This window comes from Colobus angolensis, unplaced genomic scaffold, assembly GCF_000951035.1.
Source record: "Colobus angolensis palliatus isolate OR3802 unplaced genomic scaffold, Cang.pa_1.0 Scaffold17, whole genome shotgun sequence".
In the NCBI taxonomy this organism is placed as follows: Eukaryota; Metazoa; Chordata; class Mammalia; order Primates; family Cercopithecidae; genus Colobus; species Colobus angolensis.
Window position 1 is genome coordinate 1,574,124 of NW_012114821.1, and position 6,115 is coordinate 1,580,238.

Genomic DNA, 6,115 nt, shown 5'->3' on the forward strand with positions numbered 1-6,115 from the left:
GAGCACTGGCTCACGGCGCATCCCGGTCGTGGGAAGCCCCTCGGCCAGGCTGCTGGGGCCTAAGGGCCTGTGTTTGCTGCCGTCTCTGTGGGAGAGCAAACATCTGCCCCAGCTGTTCTCTGGCCTGCAGACCTTCATCCACCACGTGTTTATTAGGCACCAGTTACTGCACGCATCAGCTGAGCACGGAGGGGATAGGCATGGACGCAACACTCTTGGAACTTAGACGCTAGTGAACACGGGAATGAATAAGCCTGTTTTGTGACTGAGTCAAAATTTCTGTCTCTTAATTTGGAGATAGGGTGGTCGGGCAGCCTCTGAAGGGGGCGGGGATGGTGTTGCTAAGTAGTAGTACTTTCAGAGGCTTTAAGTGGAAGAAGGCAAAGGGGGCGGAGTGGGTTGGGGACCTAGTGAGACATCAGGATTGGTTTCCAGAATGAAGGACTGCCTAGCAGCGAAAGAACTGTGTAGCTAAACCTGGGGTCGTCCCTGCCTGACAGGGCGGAGTGCTTCTTAAGTTGACACTGCCTGTGGCTCACCTCCCAGGGATGCAGGCCAGGCCATCTCACCTGAGCAGCCTCCTTCTACAGCTCCGACCGTCCCGTCGTCTGGACCCCATGAGCCTTAAGCAGCTGGCTGGCAGGCAGTTGGTTACGTCCGGAGCCCCTGTGTGTGCCCAGCCCTGTTCTGGGGGTGGGGGATGCAGCTGAGGTACTCGGAAGGTGTGGAAGGAGCCCCCGAGTGTCCTCTGAGGAAGTAGACGCTCACCTTCGCCTTCTCACCAAATGCCTCCGGCCTAGCCAGGCTCCTAGACCTGCCCCTGTAGAGGCTTTCTGGGCGCAGTGCCAATCCTGTGAGACAGCAGCATCTGCCCTGGGCTGCTGCAGGGTTCACACGCAGTCAGTGCTGGCAGAGTGCGCGCCCAGCCAGCAGAGCCCCTGCTGCCCCCCGCCCCCTCTGGAGGACTAGGCCCTCTGAGCTTTGCTTTTGGGTTGCTGGGTGAAGCTGCAGGGTTTAGCACAGGTGGGCACACGTGCTTGATGATGGACAAAGAGTATCGGGGCTGTGCCGTGCACTGGCATCAGCCTTCTGGGGGCTGAGGACAGGAAATGTGGCATGAGCATTTGTGTGTCATCATCCTGTGCCAGTGTTTTGAGGTGACATCAGCGTGTTGGAAGCTGGTGGCAGTGTGTTATGTATGCTAAGTGCTGGTGTAGGAGCCTGTCACAAGGCTCCAGCTGTCCCGCCTCACTGACAGCCAAGGGTGCCGTGTGAGGTGTGGCGTGAGTCTTGTATTGTCAGGGGTTCCAGAAAGCCTGTGCAGTGCTGGAGTCACCCAGGAGGCACGGGGGCTACACTGGGCAGGCACGGTGGGCCAGAGCCCCGCAAGCAGGGCTGGACGTGGAGCTGACCTGCAGTGCCATTTCAGAACAGACGTGGTTGGGGTGGGGCTTGGCCTGGGGCAGGGTGGCTTCGGTAGCTACAGTGAGCGCTCTGAGGTATGCGGGGCAGGCTGGTGTTTCCCAGTAGGGCTGGAATATCCAGGGGTCAGACAGGAAAGTGGCTGAGTGGGAATGTGGAGCTGTAGAGTTTGTTTTTCTTATCTCTTGAAAAGACCAAAGGCGGCTGGGCCCGGTGGCTCATGCCTGTGATCCCAGCACTTTGGGAGGCCAAGGCGGGCAGATCACGAGGTCAGAAGATCGAGACCATCCTGGCCAATATGGTAAAACTGCATCTCTACTAAAAATACAAAAATTAGGCCAGCCGCGTGGCTCACGCCTGTATTCCCAGCACTTTCGGAGGCCGAGGTGGGTAGATCACCTGAGGTCAGGAGTTCGAGACCAGCCTGGCAAACATGGTAAATCTCTGTCTCTACTAAAAATATGAAAAAAATTAGCCAGGTGTGGTGGCAGACGCCTGTAATCCCAGCTCCTTGGGAGACTGAGGCAGGAGAATCGCTTGAACCCGGGAGGTGGAGGTTGCAGTGAGCTGAGATAGTACCACTGCACTCCACCCTGGGCAACAGAGTGAAACTCCGTCTCAAAAAAAAATTAGCTGGCCGTGGTTGCACGTGCCTGTAGTCCCAGCTACTTGGGAGGCTGAGGCAGGAGAATCGCTTGAACTGGGGAGTTGGAGGTTGCAGTGAGCCAAGATTGCGCCACTGCATTCCAGCCTGGTGACAGAGCGAGACTCAGTCTCAAAAAAAGAAAGACCAAAGGCCTCCACGCGGGAAGACATTGATCTGTCCTGTGCGCTGCCCTGCTGTGCGGTGGTTCTGCCTACAGACCCACTTCCTCAGGGGCTCTAGCCTCATTTTAAGGGCTAGTCGTTGTGCCCTTTGGGCACTGAAAATACTGAAAGTTGTATCAGGCATTGCCAGTCCGCAGACTCAGGCCAGCCAGGTAGGCCAGAGAGAGGTGCTGCTGGGGGGGTGGGCATGCACAGGCTGAGCCGGTGGCTGACCCTATCCCGTGCCCCCCTCCCTGACTTCTCCCAGTGGAGGCTGGACAATCTGGGAACCTGTGTGTGTGCGCGACTGTGATGGGGTGGCGTGGAGGGCAGGGCCTGGGAGCCAGCTCCTCCCAGAAAGCTTCCGTCTGCCTAGGTGTGTGGAGACCTCCAGGCTGCGAAGCACCTTGGTGGCCACAGCTCCCCAGGATGTCCTCACCTTCCTCAGGGCCCCGCCCTCCTGACCTGGAGTCTTCTGGGTAGGAGCGTCCTTGCCGAGGCTGCTCCGAGGACAGGGACGGGGAGGCTGTGAGAGCCATGGCACTGCAGTGGGTCTTGCTGGGTGGCACCTGTGTCACAGGCCCTGTTAGCTGGGTGGAGCCTTCCAGAGCCAGGACCCCACCGTACCCTCAAACTCTGGGCAGCTGCCAGAGGCTCGGGTGTTCAGCAGACACTGTCTGCCCGTCAGGGAAGAGCTGTGGTGGTGAGCCTGGGCTGCTTCCAGGAGCAGAGTAGGGATCCTTGGGCCATTTCCCTCTGGGGCCTGACTCTGGCGTTTCCAAGACTGCTTCTCTGACAGCCGGCTGTCTCCCTGTGTTCTCTTTAGCAAGCTCCTCCCGAGCCGGGATAAACTGCAGGGGTGAAGGGCTGACTGTTTGTAGGGATGCAGTTGGAAAAGTTGTTGCGCCCTACTCCGGGCTCTCCTGCTGGAGGAGAGAGGCTTGCATGTGCCTGTCGGCGCAAGCATTGAAGCTCAGACTTGATCTCTGTTAGGAGAGATGGTGCGCTCCATCCGGCAGGTCCTCTCGTGCTTGGGAACACAGGAAGCGGGGAAATGAGGAGGTGGGCTTGGAGGTGTGGGGAGCTGTGCTGGCTGTCCTGGGAGGCTGTCTGCCCGCTGTCAGTGGCCAGCTCCCCAGGCGATGGGCCTGGCCTCCAGGTCTCCAGCATGGCTCACTGTGGTATCTCCTGAGGGCTTCCTCTCTGCAGGGAAGCCCACCCGCGACCCCTCTTACTGGTCCTATGGGGCAGCTGCCTCCGTAGCATCCTCATCTCTACCTGACCCCTGAGGGTGCCCAGTTCCTCCCAGCAGGGTGCTCCCTGCTGCAATGTGGGGTGGACAGGGCCCTGGGGCTAGAGCTCCGGTTGGTGAAGGAAGACAGATCCCAGCCAGGGCTCTTGGGTTGCTCAGCAGTAGGAGGTGGCCCCTCCTGCCCAGTCCCAGGACACAGGCTGGTGGCTGGGCTTTCAGCTGTGCCCAGCTGCCCTTCCCAGAGCTGGCAGAGTTTATGAGCTGGCTCTTGTGAGATTAGGAGCCGGACACCTAGTGTCTCCAGCTGAGGAGTAAATGGGGTGAAGGTCCTGTCCTTGTGTGCAAGGCCCCTCCCCCTTAAGGGTCCTTGTCATCTTCTGGGCTCCTTCAGCCGACTGGACACAGGGGCAGTGCAGGGGAGGGGCCGGACACAGGGGCAGTGCAGGGGAGGGGCTTGGGGAGCTCCTTGGCAGCTCCAGGGTATGCTTGTGGGTGTTGGCTTACCTTATGTCAGGCTGCCTTGCTCAGGTGATGACAGGGTGGGTGGATTTGGGAAAGGCTGGCTCAGATAGTGGTCCCTGCTTGTCTCCCAGGGCCTGCCTGGGCTCCAGCTAACAGTAATCCCAAGAGCTCCCCTTTCAGGGGATAACGGAGTGATGCCGCCTCGAGCATGTGGACTCAGCTGCCACCTGGGATTGTGGTGGTGGCGGGTCTGTCTGGCGCTCAGCTTCCGTCTCCATCAATGTCACCTCCACGCCACCTCGCCAAGCAGCTTCTGGAAAGGCCCTCGGTCGGCTCGGGCTGCCCTGCTGCTGTGTCTGACCCGGTTAGTCTTTCTGGCTGCCTCTAACCTTGCTGCTTTTCCTTCATGCTGTCCTAGGAGGCCAAAGCAAAGTAAGTACCCGCCTGTACTCATGCCCCATTCCCCTTCATTTGACCAGGGAACCCCCAGCCATCACTGCACCCGAGGGAACCCCAACACCACCTGTGCATGACCCAGTCTGCCCAGAGGGGCTGCGGTTTCCCATCTGTAAAGTGGAGGAATTGGGTTTTCTGGATGGGGCAGCAGCAGGTGGGCACCCTATGTGGCCCTAAGCAGGGTCCTGGCCTGGGCTGGCAGGTCAGCACCTGACACGCTGCTCCCTGTGGGGAAGTGGTGGCAGTGCCAGGTCTCGGTAGGAGCCTTAGAAGTGGCTTCCCCTCGCTGATCAGCAGCTTCTGCCCGGAGCCCCCAAGAACATAATCTGAGGCCACCTTGGCCAATAAAGTCTGGTAGGGCATTGACACTGGGGGCCAGCTTAGTGGCACTGCTGATGGGACTTCCATGGGATCAGAGAGACTGGCAGGGGGTCCACCACACGATGTCACAATGCCCTGTCTCCTGGGCTCTTGCTCCCACCCCCAACCCCCAACCCCTGCCTCTGACCATCAGCCTGGTCATGGTAAGTGCTGCCCCAGTCTGGGGGAGGAATGAGCAGGGGTGCCTAGGGAGCTTCTTCATGGGCCCTGTGGCCTCCTGGCCCTGGTTCCTTGTTGGTGCCATTAGAACTCATTGCTGGGACTGAGGGATTCTGGCTACATGCCTGGAAAAAACTCCATGTTCCACTTACGAGATATCAGAGTGCAGTGCCGGGGGCCTTCCCAAAAGTCCTCCCTGCCTGGGTGGAGTGTAGACAGCTCAGCACCCCACTGGAGGCACTGGAACCTACCTTGGTTTTGTTGAGTAAGGATGTCAGGAGAGGGGCGTAGACCCATAGCCACTGGTGTGAAGGGTCTGTGCTTGACCGAAGGCTGCCTCCCTCTGGGTGAAGACCAGGCAGGTGGTCCCAGTCACAGCCACGTGCCCTGGGGCCACTGGGTCTGCCCTGAGGCTCCACTCGACACATCTGCGGAGGCAGCAGAGTAGCAGCAGTGTCCGTGAGGGGCGGCTCCACGCCCCCTCTTGAGGGTGCTCCTAGGTGTTGGTTAGACCCAGGCGTTTCTGCTTTTGGGGAGCAGAGCCTGGAGTCGGGCATGGCTGGGGAGGAAGATATTGCAGGCCGAGCGCGGGCTGGGGCGCTGACCTGCATCCCAAGAGCAGATTTGCCCCTGGCCTTCTGGGTCTGGCCTTTCTTTAACACCACATTGGACGCCTGGGAGCAGAGCATGCCCCCAGCAGGATCCCACATGGCTGCTGGAGCACTGGGGCAGCAGATGACTGAGGTTGCCCAGAGCTTGAGGGAGCACCTCATCCAGGGGGGAGGCTGAGGCTCCCAGGCCTCATTGGGGGTAGCAAGTGGGGGTGGAGCCTCACAACCTGCCTCCCACCAAGATGGTCCCTCTTACATCACACAGAACCCAACCTGAGAGGGGACTCTGATGTCCTGGGACTGTGAGATCCCCATGATGCCCCTTTAGCTTGGATGGACCTAAAGATATGGACTCCAGTTGGGAGGCCACGGCGGCTGATGGAGAGCCCAGAGCCGTCTCGGTGCTCCAGACGCTTGGCCCCTCCTTTCTACACACTGGTCACCAGCATCCTCCCTGGCCAGTCCCGTTGATGTGACCCTTCACGAGTGGGCACTACACCCTCTGCCCAGCCACCTGGCCCCCTCCCGGGGAGGACAGAGAGGCTCCCTCTTTTTTTTTTTGAGA

At 59.6% G+C, this 6,115-nt stretch overlaps 1 protein-coding gene across 1 annotated transcript in view; it reads left to right on the forward strand.

Moving 5' to 3' along the window:
* Positions 1 to 2,606: 2,606 nt before the first annotated feature.
* LOC105508997 (elongation factor 1-delta-like) overlaps positions 2,607 to 6,115 on the forward strand; it is a 15,470-nt gene continuing 11,961 nt past the window's right edge. The window contains exons 1-3 of the mRNA XM_011938073.1: positions 2,607 to 2,708; positions 3,056 to 3,230; positions 4,124 to 4,375. The gene's annotated coding sequence lies outside the window, so the exon portion shown is untranslated. The remainder of the gene's footprint in view (positions 2,709 to 3,055; positions 3,231 to 4,123; positions 4,376 to 6,115) is intronic.